General features: G+C 42.2%; 1 long non-coding RNA gene across 1 annotated transcript in view; it reads left to right on the top strand.

The window, feature by feature from the left end:
• LOC141991678 (uncharacterized) overlaps positions 1-22,951 on the top strand; it is a 44,052-nt gene extending 21,101 nt beyond the window's left edge. The window contains exons 2-3 of the long non-coding RNA XR_012640430.1: positions 2,105-2,207; positions 22,860-22,951. This is a non-coding gene — a long non-coding RNA (uncharacterized LOC141991678). The remainder of the gene's footprint in view (positions 1-2,104; positions 2,208-22,859) is intronic.
• Positions 22,952-23,760: the final 809 nt, after the last annotated feature.

Genomic DNA, 23,760 nt, shown 5'->3' with positions numbered 1-23,760 from the left:
GAGAGCTGAAGTGCCTGTAGTGCTTCCCCTCAGTGTAAAGACTATGTTATTGCACTGGCTACAAGTACCTACCACTGCTTACGTGGGTTCAGTTCTATAAAAGGCAGATGGGAAACTGGGATGGATGGAGGTCTGTTACATTATTCTGAGTCTACACAAAACTGCTTTAAGACCTGGAAATGTAGATTAGGAAATTGATTTATTCTGTTAATAACCAGGGTGATTAAGTAATTTATTCAGTGTGTACGAAGCTGTGTACCAGGCGAAATGGCTGAGCCACAGTAAACTGCATAGCAATTTAATGTATTGTATTACATTCAAGTTTGCATTGGAACACAATGAAAGGCACAAAGACACTGAAGGTGAGATTTTCATAGCTGCCGAAGGATATGAATGACTGGTTCTCATTAAAGTTAACAGAGATTGCATATTCAAATCCCTCAAGCAGTTTTGAAAATCTAAGTGTCTGTGGAATGTCCAGTAGGTCTGTTAGGATCTCCACACCCCCCAAGGTTCACGGTTCTCTGGGGTTGGTTTGGCTCAGGCCCACCTCTATATGCTATTTTTCTGGTGTGATGCTGAATGATTAGATATGACTGTTTATATCATTAATGTTCCGCTGTTATACAATTACACAAATCTTGTACAAAGTATGTCATGAAAGGTGTCGATGGAAAAGTTAACATTTGCTAAGTAAGATTATCATCTTTGTATCTAAAGTTATGAATATTGGCCATGGACTTGTATCTTACACATGTGTTGTATGGCAGGGTAACACCCACCAGATAAGATTTACATCAGGGCTAGACAGCTATGTGTTGATGGCCCATTAAGGACACCTCAAGAAGAAGGGCCATAGAAGAAACTCATCCAGCCCAGTAAGCCTTCCTGTGGATGCCTCAGCAAGAATATGAGCAGTGGTTGTCCCTGTGAGTCATCAAACCATGTAAGGACATGTGATATGCTTACATGACCCTTGACTCCATCTTGCGCCAGTAATTTTCCAGGCACCTGGGCTGTGCGCTCTGTTTGAGACAGTAAATTTCCAGGCATATGGCAGAGGATATAAAAAACCTCTAAGATACCTCCATTTTGCCTCTTTCCTGCCCTGATTCTCTGGACTCTGAATTTACAACTAAAAGGAGCATTTTGAACTATGGACTGAGGACCTTCAAATCTTTTGGAAGTTACCAGACAGACTTTTACAAGCCAGCAGTCTATTCCATCTCTGTTACAAACCTGAGATAAGGACTTTGCAATTATTTATATGTATATGATCTATTAACCATTATTAACTCTCTTCTTCTTTTCGTCCATTATTAAACCTTAGTTTTAGTTACTAAAGGATTGGCATCAGTGTGATTATTGGGTAAGATCTGATTTTTATATTGACCTGGCGAAGTGGCTGATCTCTTGGGATTGAAAGGACCTTGTACCTGATGAAACTGGTTTTCAGTAACCACTCATCATATAGTCCAGTGTCTGGGTGGTGAAACTAGGTCTGGAATGCCTAATGAGACTGCATTTTTGACTTCTTATTAACCAGTGTAGTAATATAGAAGTATACTTTTTGTTGCTGGTTTGGTGTAATCTAATGATAGAAAAAACCATTTGGTGTGAGTCTGCCCTATTTCTCAACAGTCTGTCCTGAATTTGACATCCTTAGCTGTGACCCACTGAGGCATGGTGATATCTGGTTAATGTAATAAGACATAATGTAGAGTAATTATAATTATGGACCCATTCTTGCTTCTGCTGAAATCAGTGGCAAAACTCTCATTAACTTAAATGGGCTGGATTATGCCCCTTGTCTGTAATCTTTCTAAAGCTAGGAATTCAGTTTTTGTTTTATATACTAGTCTCATTGTGTGTGTTTAAAATTGGACAAACAAAACAGGATCTATTTTGGTTTATTTTTAAATACAAAATTACTTTGCCCAGGCAGCCTTAATTTTTCCCATTTGTGTACATACATTAATACAATCTTTAGTTATTTGGTCACATACTACTTGTTCTACAGCAGCCTCGCTCTATGCACAGGACAGATCACAAATGGCAAGGCAGAGGCTTCCAAGAAGTGAAAAAATATTATCTTGTGTTTTAGGCACTGGGCTATGACACAGGAGAACTGGGTTCTACATCCGTGGCTCTGACACACAAGGGCAATGTTATCATACCGAACAAAGGGAAGAAATAAGGTTGCACAGGTAATTTTAGTTTTGGCATTTCCAGACTTTTGAGTGCTTGACTTTGTAGCCAGAGTAGGGCTGGCTGGATAATCAAAGAGTTGCAATTGACTCGTTTGTCCTGCCGCCCCCTTGTCTGTTGTGCTCAGAGAAGGCTGGGTTCAGCCAAGTTTTTGGACCTCTGTATCCAAATCTGCAAATCTTACCATAGCTATACCCAGAGATGGTACAAGTATTTGCAAAGACATGATCAAACTAATATAGTCCAGGTTTTTTTTATCTCTTTAAAGGACAAAATGCTCTTTTTCTTGATGTTAAAAAGCAAATTTAGAAGGTGAATTTGAGATGGATGGAAATGTGATAGCTTCTGATAATAAAATACTGTGGAAAATTGGAAGTGGACTGTTTGGGTTACGATCAGTGGGACTACAAATTAGAAGCTATAGAAGGATTATAATTAGATCAAAGAAAATGAATTTTGCTGGTACTAGGAAAGATACAGGTCTGTCTTTCCAGAGAAATTGGGAGTTAACAGGAAAATTGCCATCAAACTGTACCAGAACTTTTTTCTCTATAGGACTTGATGATTGGCTGCACAGTTTATTGGATTGCAAGTCTGTACAGTTGGCTACTGTTATACCGGAAATCAGTGTTACCCACACAAACCAGAAGCAGCTTTATTAAAGCTACCTTGGTGGATGCACTCATTTGGCCCATGGCCATACCCTGTTGTTTTGTTGATTAAAGAAAACCACAGGTATTTACAAATGTAATTTACAAGTGCATTACAAATGTAATCTACAAGTGCATTATTAAAATGTGTATATTCCTAACATGATACAGATTTCTTATTTTTGCGATGAACATTGGTAGCCAGAGGCTGCAGTGAAAAATTACACGACCAATTGAATGACTCATTTCTGCATGTTGGAAATGATACAACCAATAGTACATTTTAATGCACTAATATCTGATGGCCCCTGAGTGCTTTAAAACAAGATGGTTAAAAACAATTCACACTGTAATCCCCCAAAATGGCAAATTGCCACCCGAGAAAGTAAAGAGCAAGAACAAGCTCCCTCTCAATATGACAACATACAGATCATTTCCTTTTCCATTTTGCAAAAATGAAATGACTTCTGATTTCCTGGAGCTGAAGAAGGTAGAAGATTTGGCATCATGGTAAGGGAACAGTTACAGGCCGTTATCCAGCAGTCTGATGCAATCTGCAAACTTGTAGAGTCTCAATCCTTGTGTCCCTACTGCAGTACCTTGCAGCAGGCTTATATCAGGGGCAGTATATTTCTCAACCAGTGCACCAGCCCAACAACGGCTTAGGGTGGTGGAGCCTTAGACCTTCCCCTGCGCCATCCACCTGCATGGTTGGGGGAAGTAACAGCTCTGTAGATCCTTTCATGCTGCAACCCATGGTAAAGGTAGCCTTATGTTTTCTGCCTTATGCCCTTATTGAGGCATGGAGTGAGGATCTGTCCCAAATATTATTTCAGCATGTATTTTGTATGTCCATATCCATACCTATATAATATATATAGATAAAAAAATAAAAGTATGTGTTGGCACACAAGTGCCCAACTCTCTGGTCCTATTGAAATCAACAGAAACTATACCATTAACTTCAATGGGAGCAGTTAGGCCAATGCTGAGCCTCACACAAAAACTTCTATGAAAGTTTCTGAAGCACAGATTACTTTTTGCTGTAACTTTTTTTTCCCTTAAGAGACAATTTAATATTTCTGTGGAAAATTTCTATTGATGAAAACACTCTCTAATTACAGATTTATTTTTTCAGTCCATTGTATGGTCTGTCATGAGGTTACTACGAATGTTCAGACGAAAAATCTCTCTGATGAAAATGAGTATGCGGTTAGGTTAGTAAATATTCAGAATTTTTCTGTTTATGCATATGCTGTTTAAATCTTTCACAGGAAGGCTGTAGAAGAAGGTTGGACATGCACTATTTAACCAAAAGATAAGGCTGCCCTCCTGGGCATCTCAGGAAAATACTCAAGCAATTTTTAAATGTCCTGTATGCACAATAGATCAAAACACTACCCTTTCTGAGCCAGCGATATTAGGTATTTATTACCCACCAATCATTGCCGAAAAAATCTCTGTGTATTTCCACAGCGGCTTTTTGCTTGTTTTTATGAGTTGATTTTAGGGCCAGTTTAGACGTATACTGGAGTTCTGTAAGCTTAAAAAATGCAAGGGACAACCCCTTCTTTGCAAAGAGAATCAATGGGATTTGAGGTTGTTAGTGAACTGCTTACCATTTTCCTCACAGTTTTACATTGTTTTCAGTGAAATGCAAATATGAATGTTAGTGCCTTAATTAGAGCAGAAATAAGTAGGAATGTTTTTAATGGATATGGATATTGAGGCTTCATAAAATCCAACAGAACAGCTGCTATAAAGTGATTTGCCAAAGTACCTATGTTTAATTTGTACAGTTGGTGCACTGTAGTTTGCCAAGCCATCAACAAGACAGACACTTATTCCAATTATATGGTCTTATTTGCTGCAGTAATCAGTTTGTGGTCAAAAAGCCACAATGTAAATTGAAAGCAAAGTACTGTAACTAACTGACTTAAAAACTGTAGTTCGCTCTGTTTAAGCTTTGCATCAACATGTATTTAATGTTATGTCAGACTATCATGGCACCATAAAAGATAATGACACAAAATATTAGCACTTTGCTTGATTACGATGAAATTTTAAAAAATTCCAAGACACTTATTTTTGGGTTCAATGCTACAACCGTCATATAAATCAAAATGGTGATGGTCCACCAAACTCATGCATACTTAAAACATTGTGCCTTTCTTATCCAGATTGATGGTTTGGGGCACAAAGAGATCAATGCATTTCACAAAGGCTCTGTATCTTAATGGAACTAAGAAGGACCTATAAATACTTCAGATAATTAGTTTTAGGTTAATGAGAAAAAGGTGGAATATGGTTAACAATTATCTATGCTATTTCATGTGAACCCCTCAAGGACATCAGGCAGTGTTCTATTGCCATTCTGCTAAAATAGCTCATCTGATTAGTTTATTTTAAAGGGAGGCAGTGTTGCCTAATGGATAGAACATTGGATGGGGGCCCAGGGCACCTGAATTCTACACGTGGCCTGTGGGTGACCTGGGGCAAGTCACTTCACCTCTGTGCCTCAATTTCCCCATCTGTAAAATGGGGATAATGATACTGACCTCCTTTGTAATGCACCTTGAAAACCTATTGATGCAAAGCATTATATAAGAGCTTAATATTAACTTTTGAAAGAATTATGATTAGAGCTGTGTGAATAACTGTTATTTCAGTTCACTGGTAGTTCCAACAACTAGGGGGTGGGAAATGTTTCAAGTTGACTCAAAATAAATTTTGACTTAGTGATTTCTAATACATCAATATTAATGGTGATAAAGTCACACAAAATATACAATGACAATTAGAAGAGAGGAAGTCACACAGTTCATTCATGTATTTGGCAGAAAGTTTTGATTTCCTGTGAAGCAGACGTAATAGAATACATTGATTTATTTCTACATTAAAATATGAGGTATTTTAATGCCTATGAACATTATAAATATCTTTATAGAACACACTAAGAAAATTAAAAATCTATATTAAAGTACCTAAATGTAAAAACAAATCTTTATATGAAAGAAAGGAAGCTTTGGACAGATATATTTGTATAAAATAGTTATATTAATTTCTTAATGTCAGAGGAAGCTGGGCAAGTTTTTGTTTAGCTCTGGTTAATATTCTGTGAACATCTGTCTCCAAATTCAAAATAGACATCAAGGCTTTCAAAGGAACATTTCCACCATCACTGATACAGGAGATGAGGCTAGAGTTTCAGGAGAGCTCAACTGGAGTTTAGGCTTCTGTCTAACTATGGGACAGATTTTTAGAAGTTCTCAGCACCTAGCCCAAAGGTGGGCAAACTACGGCCCATGGGCCACATCCGGCCCACGGGACCGTCCTGCCCGGCCCCTGAGCTCCCAGCCAGGGAGGCGAGTCCCCAGCTCCTCCCCTGCCGTTCCCCCTCCCCTGCAGCCTCAGCGCGCCACACCGCCAGCATGGGAGGGGGCTGCAGTGCAGGGGCAGGGGAGAGCAGGCAGGCGGTGTGGGTGGCGGAAGTGCGGGCGGAGGACTCAGGAGGAGGACCAGGCAGCCACGCAGCCGGCCGGAGAGAAGCGGCGCTTTGAAGGGGAAACTGTCACTTCTCTCCGGCTGCGGGGCTGCCCCTGCTCTTCCTGAGTCCTCTGCCCATGTTTGCAGGGCCACATTCCAAAAGGGACTTTTGAGGGGGGGCTAGATAAGGAGTGGGGTTCCGGGGAGGGCGGTTGGGGCAGGGAGTCCCAGAAGGGGGCAGTCAGGGGACAAGGAGTGGGGGGAAGGGGTTGGATCGGTCAGGGATTCTGAGGGGGGCAGTCAGGGGGTTGGAAGTGGGAGGGGGTGGATAGGATTAGGGTTTGGGGAGGCACAACCTTCCCTACCCGGCCCTCCATACAGTTTTGGAACCCCAGTGTGGCCCTCTGACCAAAAAGTTTGCCCACCCCTGACCTAGCAGCTCCCATTTTAAAAACAGGCCAGATTTTCAAAGGCACTCATCACCCAGCATACTGAGTTCTCCTGAAAAATGTTGTCCTACCTATGGGTGCTGAAACCCTCCTGAAAATTCTGGGCTTACTTGCTCCAGTGTCTGTTTGCTACATGGCTGATATATTTCCTGACAAGACGCACTGGGAAGCCCAGGAGGAGAGGAAACCATAATGGATTTAATCAGTGTTTTCACCCACCCAATACTGGGATGCTGTGGGAGCTGGAGAAGCCCTCAGTGTAACAGAGATAGCCTTGATGCCTAAGTTATGGCAACCTCCTGGGACTGCCTTATTGTCTGCAATGCTGCCCAGGATCTCTGCAGCACTACATGCTCCTTCCCACCTATAGCTCTGCCCCTGGAATGCACCCTATGCAGGGCTCGAGAGGGAGTCCTTAGATCACAGCCTTATAGCTGTCTTTTGCATTGCCTGTGCCAGGGTAATCCTCCCCTGCTGTCAGATATGCTGTCCAGCCTTTAACATAATATAATATAAAAGAGACAGAATGGAGGTGATAATCTTACCCCAGTCTTTGCTGCTTTCTTAATATAACCAGGTTCTCTCTGCACATCCATGGCTCACTGTCTCTTTTTCAATATTTGGGGACTATGCCAATAGAAGTAAGAAAGTGATAAGGTATAAGAAGATCTCTTCTTTCAGTCCATTATTTCTTAACTCATATTAAAATGGTTCTTTTTGACACTCTCTCCATCACCTTACACACCTCAACTTATCTTGGCTCATTACTCTCTCAAGTATTGTCATCACACTTGACTCTTCAGTTTGCTTTGCTCTCTCATTCACTCCTTTTCTGACTTTCCCATCCCCAAACCCTCTGATGACTGCAACTTTCACTGTTCTGGATCAGCTTGCTCTACCAGAATCTACACTCTCTCAAACCCATGTTCCCTGGCACACCCTGCAGATATAGACTTTCAATTTCATAAGTTGGTATCTCAAAATACAAGGATGCTTATTCTATTTATGGCTCGACTATGAGAACTGGAAATCTTCATAGATGGTTTTGCCTAGCATGTTGTTACATATTTTAAAAAATGATAATGCCCTCTTGGCATTTTGTGTCCCGCAGTTTATGTTTGTGATGTTCTCCACACTGTGACGGGGCAAGGCCAGATGGCTATAGAAAAGTATTGGGAGATAGATATATTAGCTCCAGGCTAAACAAATCCTTGGTACCAGGTTAAGTGAAATGGAAGCTGCTCCAGGTCAATGAAGACACCTGGGGCCAACTAAGAACTTTCCAGAAGGCAGGGAGAATGCTAGGTTGATTGGGACACCTGAAGCCAATCAGGGGCTGGCTGAAACTAGTTAAAAGCCTCCCAGCCAGTCAGGTGGGTGTGCATGTCAGGAGCTGTAGAAGGAAGTTGCACTATTGGAGAGGCTGAGTAGTACACACCATATCAGGCACAAGGAAGGAGGCCCTGAGGTAAGGGTGAAGTGGAGCTTGAGGAAGTGAGGGCTGGTGTGGGGGAAGTAGCCCAGGGAACTGTACATGTCATGTTTCTAAAAGGTCAGCTACCATAGCTGATACTATTAGGGTCCCTGGGCTGGAGCCTGGAGTAGAGGGTGGGCCTGGGCTCCCCCCTGACCTTTGCCCCCTGATTAATCACTGAGACTGGGAGACAACAGAGACTGTGCAAGGAAGGATAACTTCTCCTCACCTCCCTTGCTGGCTTATGATGAAAATGGTTCAGTACACTGTGACCCTTGTCTCTAGAGAAAGAAGGGTTACGTGGAGGGTCACAGTGAGCCTCTGAGGCTAGCGAAATCTGCCAGGAAACGTGCGACCCACGGAGGCAAGGATAGAGCTTTGTCACAACACACAGAAAGAAAGCAGACATTCAGGAAGAACAAAGGTCTCTATGTACAAGCACCAGTGGCTGTATTCTCTGACAGTATGCGCTGTCTCTGAGAACAAAATGACGGCTGAAATCTACGTAGAGGGAGAGTGCTTAGAAATGCAAATGTGCATTACACAGCAAGCCAAAAGCTTTACTGTTTCACTCCTACATCACTTCAAATCCTGAGCCCAAACTTCTGTCCACCAATTCTTGCTCCTTCAACAACTCCCTCTCTATTCTCTGACCTCTTTCCCCAATAGAAACAATGGCTTATAGGAATATTCACGTATAGCTCACATCACACCTGAAATCATTGTTTGAGTCCAATTATCTTTCACAATTATCAGCCCAGGTGTGGAAAAAGCTCCTGAAGCTGGGCTGATGCTGATCACACAGCGCTCTCCCTTCTCCTCCCACACATGCACATACACACCTTGGTTGGTCAGAACCTGTAGTTTATGACCTTCAGAACACTCTACAAGAATAATCTGTTTACAGGGGAGCCATAAGGGAGGCAAGGATGAAGATGTTTTCTCAGTGTGATAGACTTTTTTAAAAGCTTTGTTTTTGAGTAATGCTTTTGTTGTTTTAAGATGTGTAATATGCCTAGAGGACAGTAATTGCATACAAGTAAATAAATAACTAAGTAGTTTGTTTAAGGCCCCAGTGTCCATAATGTGATTGCCCCACATGGGATTTCATTTTGAAATAGGTGAAAAATTGTACTTCTGCTGAATTCTTTCTTTTTCTTTTCTTTCTATCTTTCACACCAAATTTATGGAAAATATGAATAATTTTGTGTTTTCTCACAAATTGCCTCATTGAAGTCAATGGCAAAACTCTTTGACCTCAGTGGGGCCAGGACTTCACCCTATGTGCTATTATTGCTGGGCCATTGAAGGGAGTACATACAGTTTTGTTATTCTTCATAAATAATAGTGAGCCAGATTCTCAGCTGGCGTAAATCAGCTTAGTGTCATTGAATTCAGGGGAGCTATGCAATTTAGACCAGTTGAGGATCTAGCTCAATGTTTTTAATTTCTCGGTGGCTGACCTGTACACTGGAAAAAATATATTTAGAATCCTAGGGAAATTTCTTGCTGCTTTCTAATTTATAATTTTGAAGCAAGTCAAATCTTAGACCTCAACCACCTGGCAATGTCAGTTTAAATAACTCCTATACTGTTTCTGCTACTGCTGGCGTATGAATATGAGGGATAATTATGATAAACTAATGGTCTGATTTCTAAAAAGACCTCAATATGGAATGAATACTACTCTGAACCACAATCATATAATACAAGATGACACGTCTTGTAGGCAAATTTAGTTTTCTATATTGCTGTTTTTATCTGCCATCATGGAAATCCTTTTATTTAAAAAACAAAACAAAATACCCCTTAAAAATGCAAAGATCTCAGTACTTCAGTTTCAATGATCAGTGATAGTCTTACCTATATTTACAAATAAATTTGTATGCCAAAGTGCATGCAATAAATAAAACTGCCTTTTCAAGCATGTAAAGTTGTGTGCCACAGATGACAGTCTGTTATTATTTGATTCAGAAAAATTGCTTTATCTACCTTTACTGAAAGAACTTCAATTATAGTACAATGACAGCAGCCTAATGAACATGTTAGCATACTGGTAACCAGAGCATCATGAATAATAAGTGATAACTTTTTTCTTTCTTGTTTTAGTGGATTTTTGTGCTATTTAGATATAAGAGAATCAAAAGCCTGGCATACAGTTCTTCAGACTGTGATCTATTTCATCAGACCTCACAAGCTAAACAGAGTCAGGACTGGTCAATTAAGAAAAATCATAGTATTATAGAAAGTGGTGTTGGTAATTCAGTACATTTCTTTCTCTTCCGCAAGAGTCAGTGATGAACTAATAACCCAGTTCAGTGTTAGGTGCTTATGAAATGGTAAAAATAAAGCCCAATGTGTTCATAAAAGATCGTAGTGAACTTTCCACAAGATTAGAATGTTAGCCTTGGAGTTCTGGAAACAAACTCTAATTTGTGTAATTGCATTTATATAATTGCCTTTGTAATTTCAGTTGCTTATGTATTTTTCTGTACTTCTTTCACTACTGTGCATTATGAACAATTGACATATTTTTCCACAGAATGGGCTGCATTTTGATGATGGTAGGAGTGAATTCTCTGTTTGTAACATGCTTGGTGTTTTTTCCAGAATAAAAAGATATTAACTTAACCATATTTTATAGATTCCATAATTTTATATAATACTATAATAGTATTTTGCCCCGAGCTCATTGTATTTCAATGCATAAATGTCTGACTTTGAAATACATTATCAAGCAACTGAAAATTCTGTCTCAATACAGTTGTGTGAAGGCATCTTTATTATTTTTTTTTTTTTAAAAAAAGATACTTGAACAGATTGTTTGTCATTTGTGTATAGTTTGTCGAATCAATGTCTGTAAGAACAGCAGGCAGGAGGAATCATGTATTTTATTATGTACTTTGCTTTTTAAAGCATTTTTCAAAAATAGGCAAAAAATGCAATGAGCAGGAATTAGATCAATTAAATCAGCAAATATCAAGGCATGGGTATTGATGTGTCTATTGATAATAAAGCATTTAATATAAACAATACAGAATTCTAACATATCTCCAGTTTATTCAGAATGCTTGAAAGAATAGTCATACATAGACTGGATGGAAAAAATAGACTTACATCAGCAACGAAATGGGGAAACGTCCACTAAAATTTGGTGTCATATGGATGTGTTAATATGGTTGTATCTCTATTGTTGTGACTTTTTGTGAACATTTCTAAATCACACAGGCCTTTTATTATTTCAAGTGTAAGTGATGGCTGATGTTACTCAGTGCTTGAATGGTGGTAGTGGTGGGGAATTGTGACTAGTTAACTGACATGATAAAGTCCATACTCAATACAGAGCAGAATAAAATTAAAGAATTGTTAGAAAATATGAGCCCTACTCTTCAAAGGCAGACAATGAAGTGGAGTTTCATTGATGCTTCCAATCAGTGCTTGCAAAAGCATGATATTGGGCTAGCACTAAGAACAGAAGGAATGGAGGATGCTTATTTGAAAGTAAAATGGCCATGGATGTATATGTAGGGGCATTGCCAGCAGATCGAGGGACGTGATCGTTCCCCTCGATTTGACATTGGTGAGGCCTCATCCGGAGTACTGTGTCCAGTTTTGGGCCCCACACTACAAGAAGGGTGTGGAAAAATTGGAAAGAGTCCAGCGGAGGGTAACAAAAATGATTAGGGGACTGGAACACATGACTTATGAGGAGAGGCTGAGGGAACTGGGATTGTTTAATCTGCGGAAGAGAAGAATGAGGGTGGATTTGATAGCTGCTTTCAACTACCTGAAAGGGGGTTCCAAAGAGGATGGATCTAGACTGTTCTCAGTGGTAGCTGATGACAGAACAAGGAGTAATGGTCTCAAGTTGCAGTGGGGGAGGTTTAGGTTGGATATTAGGAAAAACTTTTTCACTAGGAGGGTGGTGAAACACTGGAATGCGTTACCTAGGGAGGTGGTGGAATCTCCTTCCTTAGATATTTTTAAGGTCAGGCTTGACAAAGCCCTGGCTGGGATGCTTTAGTTGGGGATCGGTCCTGCTTTGAGCAGGGGGTTGGACTAGATGACCTCCTGAGGTCCCTTCCAACCCTGATAGTCTATGAAAATGAAAAGGTGGGCTTAGCAGATATATAGTGTAGGTGATGTCCTCATCTCCACTCTGTCCCCTTTCCACTAGGCAAAATGGCCAAGGTGGTATAAGGGGGTGGGGTGGTGGGGTTCAAAAAGCCCTGTATCCAACTGGGGGGAGGATACTCCTGTGCTGGAACTGCAGACACAGTTGTAAGGCTGCCTTCCAAGGACCCCCTCACAAGCCCTACTATGGAGTGGGTCCTGGGGGCGGGACTGAACTGCATGAGGAGTTTCTGGGCTGGGGCTGTGGCATGCAGGGCTGTGGAGATTGCAGGCAGTGCTGTGGCCCGTAGGGCAACCCATGGAGACCGCCATAATTTGGACAGCTCCTCTAGTTTGTCTCAGTTATGCTTAAATCTGCCTTCGCTGTCCCTCCATCTGGGATGTAAATTTTCTGCCACACCTCTTAGAGATGCATGACAGAATATCACCCTCCATGCAAATGCTTTCTAAAGGACTAGCTGACCTTATTCACATTAGAGCCTTAAGGATGTCTACATCCTTAACTAAGATGCTGGTAAACGTGTTTATAGACAAAAGCATGTCATGTTTAACACCGTGTCAGCTGGCTGTGGTTCACCTTAGGGTGGAGCATCTGTGATTTGAGATTAAACACAACGTGCCTTGTCTACATTGAGTGTTAAATCATGTTTAACATTGTGGTAATTAAATTGTCCTGACACAATGTAATTTCTCAGTGTAGACAAGCCCTTGGAAAAGTATCTGTTGCTTCTTTTTAGCATATGAGCAAAATGCCTCAGGTGGCACGTGATCAGGATTCATCACCGAATTTGGTCTGCTGGTTGGATCATTAGTTTCCCTGGCCAGGTTCTGATGGGGCGTGCAATGTGAACGCTGACCCACGTCTCCCCTATCTGTTGCTGACAACAGGCATTAGCAATGAGAGTTAGTGCTGAATGTTGTTTATCTGCAGAGGGTAATCAAGGACAAATCATGCCCAGCATTGTTTCAGAAAGTTGTTAAACCTGACAAATGTGCACTGATAACAGGTGCTAGGAAATAATTGCACACAGAACCCCCTCCAAGAATTAGCAAGATGGTGATTTTGTTGTAGAGCAATATAGCAGGGTTTCACAGGCACTTACCGATGCAGTAATCAGCTGTTGTGTTCCCATTTCTCCAGCACTCAGGTGACTGCTTCCTGCTTCCCTGGATCAGACCACGTGAAAAGGACATATGTGTTCCTTTAAAGTGTGGCTATGGTTATAAAAGTGACTATGAAAAATGGTATATATTCTTATTTAGTCCTGTGTGCATTCTTAGTCATCTGGACTTACTTTATTGACTAAAACAACTTTCCCCCTACATTTTACCCTGTTAGCTCTTGAGAGCCAATAGAGCTATGACAGCGTAATCTGAATTATTTTCTAGCTGACACATCAACATCAAAATGACCTTGACAAATTAGAGTCCTGCTGAAAAGGATCTGGGGTGTTTTAGTGGGTCACAAACTAAATATGAATCAACAGTGTGATGTAGTTTTTAAAAGGCTAATATCATTCTGGGGTATATTAACAGGAAAGTCATATGTAAGACATAGGAGGTAATTATCCCACTCTACTTGGCACTGGTGAGGCCTCAGTTGGAGCACTGTGTTCAATTCTGGACTTTAGGAAAGATGTGGACAAATTGGAGAGAGTCCAGAGGAGATCAAAAAATTATAAAAAAAGATTTAGAGAACCTGACCTATGAGGAAAAGTCAGGGGTGAAAGTAAGTCTAGGGACTTACCGGTACGGGGCAGGGCTGGGGCTGGCTCTGGTCCCCGGAAGGGGTGGGGCTGCGAGGGGGGCGAGGGGGGTCAGAGCCAGCCCTGACCCACACTGTATCGGTAAGTGCCTCCTTCCCCCTTCCCCCCGCCGGGGTAACAGAGGCAGCCGGGGGCTCTGGCAGCCATTTAAAGGGCGCAGGGCAGTAGCAGCGGCCTGAACCCTGGGCCCTTTAAATCGTCCCTGGAGCCCCACTGCCACTTCTCCAGGGTTCCGGCTCCAGGGACAGGGCTCCAGCCGCCACTACCACCTCAGGCCCTTTAAATCATCCCCGGAGCCTGCTGGAGCCCTGGGGAAGCAGTGGTGGGGCTCCGGGGACGATTTAAAGGGCCCAGGGCTTGGTCGCCACTACTGCCCTGGACCCTTTAAATCGCCGCCCCAGCCCTGCCGCTGCTACCCCAGGGATCTGGCAGCAATTTAAAGGGCCGGGGGCTCCAGCTGCTGCTGGGAGCTGCAGGCCCTTTAAATTGCGCCTGGGGAAGCCGATCCACCCTGGTACGGCACACTGGCTCTTGCCGGTATGCCGTACTGGGGTGTACTGGCTTACTTTCACCTCTGGGAAAAGTTTTAAAAAAAAATCTGGGCCAGTTTAGTCTTGAGAAAAGAAGAATGAGGGAACCTGATAGTCTTCAAATATTTTAATGGCTGTCATAAAGAGGACTGTGATAAATTGTTCTCCATGTCCACTGAAGGTAGGAAAAGAAGTAATTGGCTTAATCTGTAGCAAGAGAGATTTAGGTTACATATTTGGAAAAACTTTCTAACTGTAAGGGTAGTTGAGCTCTGGAATAGACTTCTAAGGGAGGTTGTGGAATCTCCATCATTGAAGGTTTTTAGGAACAGGTTGAACAAACATGTATCAGGGATGTTCTAGGTTTACTTGGTCCTGTCTTAGTGCAGGGAGTTGGACTTGATGACCTCTGGGGTCCCTTATAAGCCTGCATTGTTATGATTATAGGATTCTATAACTGATAATTAGTAACTGCTCCAGTTGCAAAATCTTTAATGCTGGAGCTGATGATGCAAAAGCCATTTGGATTAAATTCTTATTCTGTAACCTGTTGCTGTTTTGGAAACACTATATTAGACCAATTCTCAGCTGGTGTAAATCAGCGTAATAATTCCATAGACGACAATGGAGATTCACTGATTTACAGTGTCTGAGAATTTGGACCATGCCCACAGATTATGACTTTGAAAACTTCACTCCAGCTAGAAGATAATGTTTTTCATTCAAGGCAGTTCTTTGGGGGTAAATTTGGTACTTGTTTGGATTGGTATGTGTAGGATTGACAGCCTAGAGACAAAAGTACAGAGCAGGTACAGCATGAGCATTAATAGTACAAGCTTCCCCATGCAAACTAACCAGTGTGTCTCTGTTTACTTGATAGTTATCTTTAGTTTGAGAAAGTCTAATCCAAACTGTGAGTCTGAATGACTGAGCACCAGATGGAAAACATTAGTGTGAATGTTGAGGCACACTTGAGGGGACCAGTTTTTCCAAGGTAAACAAGCCCTTAGATTTGTCCTTAGTCCATGGTTCCTCCTGCTCAAAGTTGATGTACAGTGGAAGGAGTGTTGCACTGCAGCAGTGTGAGTTGTGTTTTGTTCTGTGGATGACCTGTCCCATCACTGTCTGACAATCCAACACTTTTCATAAGAACTAAATTCATTATAATTCTGAAATTTTCCGAGACCAAAATACTGATTTCCCCCACCCTAATTAAAATGGAAAATGTTAAATTCAGACTCCATGGTACTAACTGAGGGAAAAACAGGATGCTGTAGCCTGTCATCTCATTAAGTTATTTTATTTAGCAGCTGTGTGCCATATTAAATAACATGTCATAAAATGTGTGGCTATAGAGAATTTCAATCGACTTGACATCTAGATAAGAGAAAAGATGATAAAAATATTGTAGTCTTTTATAACACAGCCCTTTGTAACAAGGGAGCACTGAACATAAAATGACTTTCACCAGTAACTGTCTGTTGGTTTGTTAAAGCAATACAGTCAACACTCAGTAGGCTTAAACTAGCAGTTATGGGATTTGTATCTTTACTAAATGCAAAATTCAATTCAATTTTCAGTTGTTTAAAATTTAAAATATAAACTTTAGTATGTAATAAAAATTGCACTGCTGCTACTCATTATTAGCCTGGAAAAAATTCTATGTAATTCAATAGAATACACAAGCATTGATACTACTCTGGGGTTTAATACAGACAGGACTTTGTGTTTTAATAAATAAACCATAAAAAAGCTGCAGCATTAAACAAATTAAGCCAATCCAATTATGTAAATATAGCAGCTGTACTTACAGTAAATGAAAACTTTGAAACGTGTCTCTTAGGTTTCAAATGTAAAGATTATCCTGACTTGCATAGAATTATAGGTATACACAGTCAGAGCCTTGTCCAACCAGATACTCACTCTCTTTTTCCACGGTCTGATATATATTTATTTGTTTCCTTGGACCTTAGAGGTCCCAACAAAGCTTGGGGCACCACTGTACTTTGCACACTGTATACGTAAATATTAAGAGACAGTCTCTGCCCTAAATACACAAGATAAAGGTGTCAGGGAAAGTGAAAGCAAAGACCTTTGAAGAGATTTGTCTAAGGTCACACAATAGATTAATAGAGCCAGAAAGAGAAACAAAGCCAGAATTTTTCTGATTCCCAGCTCATTGCCATGCCCACTATTTCATAATGTCTGTTGATGTATTTCACACACACTTATTTAAGTAACTATATGGAAATTACACAGAATTTGATTGGTACTTAAGAAATAAGGCAAATTGATTCTTGATTCAGTCCTAAATAGAGCACAGGATCTGGTCCAAAAGGTGAATATAGTAACTCCTCACTTAACGTTGTAGTTATGTTCCTGAAAAATGCAACTTTAAGTGAAACGATGTTAAGCAAATCCAATTTCCCCATAAGAATTAATGTAAATTGGGAGGGGGAGGGGGTTCACCAGACAAAAAACTATATTATATTAAATTGTTTGTTTAAAACGTGTACTGTGTGTGTATGTTTGTGTGTGTGTGTGTGTATGTATATATATATACACACACACACAAACAGTATATGTTTTAAACAAACAATGTAATACTATACACAGCAATGATGATTGTGAAGCTTGGTTGAGGTTGTGGAATCAGAGGGTGGGATATTTCCCAGGGAATGCCTTACTACTAAATGATGAACTAGCATTCGGCTGAGCCCTTAAGGGTTAACACTTTGTTGTTAATGTAGCCTCACACTCTACATGGCAGCACGAATGGAGGGAGGGGAGACAGTATGGCAGACAGAGATACACGTCCTGTGTGTGGGAGAGAGAGAGTGATGCGCATTGCCCCTTTAAGTACGCTGACACCACTCTTAAGTACATTGCCTTTTTAAGTATATCAGGAAGTTGAGACAGCAGCTGCGGCCAGCAAGCTGTCTCCGTCCTGAGCCCTGTCATGTCCCCACCCTGCTTTATATGGAGAAGGGGTAAGCGGGGGGCAGGAGCAGGGGGGAGGGGGACACCCTAACATTAGCCCACCTTTTCCTCCCCCCCCCCCACAGCAACCAGGAGGCTCCCGGGAGCAGCTCCAAGGCAGAGGGCAGGAGCAGCACATGGCAGTGGGGGGCGGGACAGCTGAACTGCCAGCAGTTGATAGACTGCTGGGCGGCTGCCGCACAGGGAACTTAGGGGAGCGGGGAGCTGACAGGGGGCTGCCGGTCCACCCTGGTTCCAAGCCCCCACCAGCTAACTGCAACGGGCTGCTCTTACTGCAAGCAGTGGACAAAGCAGGCAGCTGCCAAACGACACTATAAGGGAGCATTGCACAACTTTAAATGAACATGTTCCCTAATTGATCAGCAACGTAACAATGAAACAGCATTAACCGGGATGACTTTAAGTGAGGTATAGCTGAACCGGTTGGTAATAGTGACCATAACATAATAAAATTTAACATCCCTGGGGGGAGGAAAACACAAAACCAGCCCACCACGGTAGCATTTAATTTCAGAAAGGGGAATTACACAAAAATGAGGAAGTTATTTAAACAGAAATTAAAAGGTACAGTACCAAACGTGAAATCCCTGTAAGATGCATGGAAACTTTTTAAAGACACCATAATAGAGGCTCAATTTAAACATATACTCCAAATTAAAACACATAGTAAAAGGACCAAAAAAAGTGTCACCATGGCTAAACAACAAAGTAAAAGAAGCAGTTAGAGCAGGGGTGGGCAAACTACAGCCCCCGGTCCAGATCCGGCCCCTTGGAGCTTTGGATCTGGCCAGCGGGATTGCCACTGCCGTGGGCTCTGTGCTGCTCTGGGAAGCGGCCACACCACGTCCCTGCAGCCCCTGTGGGTGGGGACGGGGGTGGGGGGCAGAGAGCGCCGCACGCTGCTCTTGTCTGTGGATACCTCCCCCAAAGCTCCCATTGGCCAGGAATAGGGTACCGTGGCCAATGAGAGCTTCGGGGGAAGTACCCACAGGCGAGGGAAACATGTGGAGCCCTCTGCGCCCCACCCCCACCCCCAAGGATCACAGGGACGTGGTGCCAGCCACTTCCCAGAGTGGCGTGGGCCAGGACCGGGGCAGGCAGGCAGCCTGCCCTGGCCCCGGTGCACGCCGCTGCCACCCCGGAGCCCGAACCCCTCCTGCACTCCGCACCCCAACTCCCTGCCCTGAGCCCCCTGCTGCATCCTGCACCCCAACCCCCTGCCCTGAGCCTCCTCCTGCACCTCAACCCCCTGACCTGATCCTCCTCCTGCACTCCACACCACTCCTGCACCCTAACCCCCTTCCCTGAGCCCCCTCATACACCCCACACCCCTCCTCTGTCCCAACACCTTGCCCTGAGCCCCTTCCTGCACACCACCACCCCCACCCTGCAATCCGCCCCCATCCCCCCAACCCTCTGCCCCGGCCCTGCAGCAATTTTCCCACCCAGATGTGGCCCTTGGGCCAAAAAGTTTGCCCACCCCTGAGTTAGAGGCACAAAGGCATCCTGTAAAAAGTGGAAGTTAAATCCTATTGATGCAAATAGAAAGGAGCAAAAACTCTGGCAAGTGAAGGTAAAAATGTAAGTTGGAAGGGCAAAAAAGAATCTGAAGAACAGCTAGCCAAAGACTCAATGTAACAGCAATTTTTTTTGAGTACATCAGAAGCAGGAAGCAACAGGGGATGGATCACTTGATGATTACCTGTTCTGTTCATTCCTTCTGAATCACCTGGCTTTGGCCACTATTGGAAGACAAGATACTGGGTTAATTGGACCATTGGTCTGATCCAGTATGGCTGTTCTTATGTTCAACTGAAAGTTAGGAGGATTGGAAAAAAACCCTAAAAACACATACTTGCGCATTTCAAGAGATGCTTCTTGTGTCTTCCACCTCTCAGAGTATGCTCAGTCAGTCAGGGTTTGACGAAGACTGCAACTTTATCACGGAGGTAATGGATTCTGTGACTTTCCAGGACCTCCACGATTTCTGCAGCGGCCACACTGGGCTGCTGCTGGGACAGTCACGGGCCACTGCACCCTGCCACCCCCCACAGCAGCAGGAGTTTGGGTGTGAGAGGGGGCTCGGGGCAGGGGATTGGGTGAGGGGTCTGGGTGATGCTTACCTCATGGGGGCGGGAGGCGGGGCTCCCCTGAAGTGGCGACATGTCCCTCCTTTAGCTCCTAGGCGAAGGTGGGGCCAGGCGGTTCCGCATGCTGCTTCTGCCCATAGGTGCCACCCCCTGCGGCTTCCATTAGCCATGGTTGCTGGGCTGCTCCCCCCCCAGAGCACGTACGGCGACCCCTGGGCAACTCACATGATCACCCAAGATTTAGGGGTATATAGTCATGCACAGTCACAGGAGATGAATTTTTGTTTACTGCCCGTAACCTGTCCACTTTAATAAAAATACCCGTGACTAAAACGTAACCTTACTTATGACCCCCATGTGCCCTAGAGCAGTAGCTATCCTTCTAGCATGATGACATAAAACAACCTTTCAAAAGTTTAGGAAATAAGTTCCCAATTAAACGTATACTAAACAATAAAGGTTCAATTCTGTTCTTAGATACACACATGTAATCCCGTGGAACTGATAGTAATGGGGGGAATTACAGAATGCCATGATATTCTAGGTTATTGCCTGCCACAAACACACAGCAAGGACCTGATCCTTTAAGAACTCCATAAGTGAAATACTCTCCTGTACACAGAGTCATTGTATGGCCTATGTATCATTAAGCTTCAAGTGAGATTTATGGTGGCCCTTTCCATAGGGTGAGAATTTCATCCCATTTGGGGAGCCATGTGCATTGAGGTGATGCAGAGTCAAGCTCAGACTCTAGGGGTGTTCTCTCATTGGGGAGAAGGGTTCTGATTTTTCCAGCTTTATCACTCACATTAAATGAAGTTTCTCTCACCTCATAGAGGTGCAAATGGCTTCACCTCAGCTGACATTGGGCAGGCTCAGTCAGTCAGGGGTACAAGAAGTATAATGTGATTGCCCCATGTGCTTTATCCATACAAACTAATTTAAAACTAAAATCTAGGCCTAAATATGCCTAAAATCATCATAGTTTTGAGTTCAAAATGCATCTGCAAGTGATCAGTGGCTTGTTAGAGCTTTCTTTTGTGGGAGGTGTGCCAGTAAATCTTTTCTTGAAGCTCCTTGAAACTCATTTGCTCCACACTTCTTTGGCAATTAGTATTTGTTCTGAGTTTGATTAACTTCCATTCTCAGCTCTTTTTTCAATGGAAATGTTAGATTTATAGTCCAATGCCCGGTACTGTGCAGAAAAGGAATAACACTCATATACTTATTCTTTGTACAGCTTAACATAAATTTTTAATGTTGATTTGTCCAAGAAGTAAAATAACCATCAGCATAAAGCAAGGAGGGCATAATTCAAAAGTCTCTTGAAGTCAATAGGAAGACTCCTATTGACTTTAGGAGGCAGTGTATCAGGCTCTTACTGTAAGAGACTAGGATGTAGGTGGTCTGGCCTAATGGTCACGGCTGGGCTGAGGTCTGCCCACCAGGGACAGGAGTCGTTAGGCAGGAGTTGAAGGAATCGTGAGGTCAGGTCCTATAAACAGAAGTCAGAGTTAGGTTGGGATCGGAGACTGGAGATCAGAGGTAGTACCAGGTTAGAATCAAGAGGGAGGAATCAGGGTCAGAGTCAGAGACTAGAAGATGAGGCAAAGTCTGACTCTGTAACAGGTTAAAGTCGGTGTGGCTGCCCAGACTACTTCCTGGGGCCACTTCTGGGGTTAAATAGGGGGGCACTTGGCTAAGCAGAGGGCCTCAGGATACTATCACAATGGGTACTTCCTGCTGCACCTACTCTCCATAATGCTCCCTGGCTGTGCCTATGCATGGCCTCTCAGTGGCACTGTGAAAATAACAGCCACCCCAGGCTCTGCAGACCCATGTTCTAGTTCCTAGGTCCTTACATTTACTTACCACTTAACTCTGCCCTCCAAGGGATGCCAGTCTTTAAATGCCCTTCAGCACGCAACCCTTTAGCAAACTATCTTCTCCCCATAAACCAACTACAGTACTTTATTATTATTGTTATTTATTTGTGTTACTGTAGCGCCTAGCAGCCCTAGTCATGCACCAAGACTCAGTTGTGCTAGGTGATGTATAAACACACACAAAAAAGATGGTCCCTGTCCCAGAGAGTTAACAATATAAGTATAAAAAAAGCGACAAGAAATCGATACAGACCGACAGACAGGAACACAATGGGACAATACTGGTCAGCAGGACAGGCAGCAGGTTTGGTGCACCAGTGGCCTGGCTATCGTGAAGTTTGTTGTAAGCATCATGGCAAAGGACAATTTTATAGAGGGATGTGAAGGAGGATAAGGAGGTAGCTTTTTGTATCTTTATGGGGAGTTCCTCCCAAGTGTGAGGGCCAACATGGGAGAAAGCATGAAGGTGCTTGCATCCAAAACTATTAGTGATAGGCAAAAAATAAGCCGGTAAAGGGATGCATTCAGAATGGTCCTATGGAAGCACATTTAAAGTGGTCTGTGCTGCACAGTGATTGTGGTATTGGTGAGGAATGTGGGTAGAGGGTAGAGGATTAGAAGCTATACACTGCTGAGAGGCTTAACTTTAAAAGTTCTTATGTTTCTTAGACTTTTGTGTCTAGCAATCTTGTTTCCAAAACAAAGATATCTGTGTATTAAAAAAAAAAAAGAAAGAAAAGCGAGCTATCCGACCTTGTTTTATGAATTACCAAAAGTTCTCAGAATCTTGGCAATTGTAACTTGCCAAGATTCTGAGAAGTGTTGCTAATTTGAATCTAAATTAACATATTTTTGTTACGAAAACTATCTCAGAATCATTGTGCTCTTTTTTTAAACAAAAATGAAATCTCAGTGTCATCCTGACATAGTGGCAGATGGACATATAAGTTTTCACAAAATATTCATAATCTACTGATTAAAAATGCATTTTTCCTTAGGATAAAATCAGACAAAACTACATAAGGGGGAAATGGATTTATTTATTTATTTATTGCTCTGAAGGAAAATGTCAGTTTTGATTTCCATAGGAGCATTTTTTGCAACACTACTTAGTGCTAAACAAGTGAAACACAATAAACTACTTAATAGTGAAGAGTCATTGCTTGTACTTTCATATCTTTGACAGATGAATAGACGTTGTTTGTTGTTTGAGTTTTATCAGCAACTGAAACCTGAAGTTGATCAACATTGTCTTCACCTGGCAATTATTGGAAGGGTAAGTCTGGGCCAAATTTATTGATTCCTCATTTGACCATCAACTCACGCTTTTATACACCCTGGCTCTCAAATATACAGTTCTCATTAATAATCAAATAGAATGTGATTTATGTTTTTGTCTGTTGCTGTAGTACTGTGTTTCCAGCTAAGAAACTGCAGTTTGTATAGTCATCATGATGTGCCAAGATTATAGAGGAGAAAGCCTTTAAAAAAATTTTTTTGACAACTCATTTAAGGAATGTTCTTAGTATATGTGTCAAGGTACTATGAGTGTATTCCTCTGCTTGCCTTCTATAATGGATTGATCCTGTAAAGTTAAAAAAAAAGGCTTTTAGGAGATTTGAAATGTTTTGCAGTTGTGGAGTCCTGCCGACTTGACAACAATGCTGGTAGACTTCTGTCTATTGACTGGTGAATTGATATTCATAGTGTTAGATTGTCAAATTTTAACCTAGCATTTCTTTTTTCTTATCAAATAATTGATACGGCTTTCTTTCTTAAATTTGGCATCAGTTGAATGTGTTTTTAAGGCCATCCCTGGCTTGGTCCTTGGAAATACTTTTTACCCTAATCTAAGCATGCTGACTACTTGGGCCTCATTCATTAAATTCTATTATCTTGTTTTTTCTGATATGCTTTTTCACTGTCAGTAACGTTTGTTTGGTTCTGTTAATTTGCCTGTCCCTGTTCATCTTCGAATTCATCGGAGACCTTGCTTCCTTCAAGTGCCGTATTTCAGCTGCTATACTCCAGCAGCTCTTAATCTCTGAGTATCAAGGCTACCATGGAATTTTGTGGCTCCATCATTC

Source organism: Natator depressus, chromosome 7 (assembly GCF_965152275.1).
Source record: "Natator depressus isolate rNatDep1 chromosome 7, rNatDep2.hap1, whole genome shotgun sequence".
In the NCBI taxonomy this organism is placed as follows: Eukaryota; Metazoa; Chordata; order Testudines; family Cheloniidae; genus Natator; species Natator depressus.
Note: the sequence above shows the minus strand (reverse complement) of the source record. Positions and strands in the feature narration are given on the sequence as shown.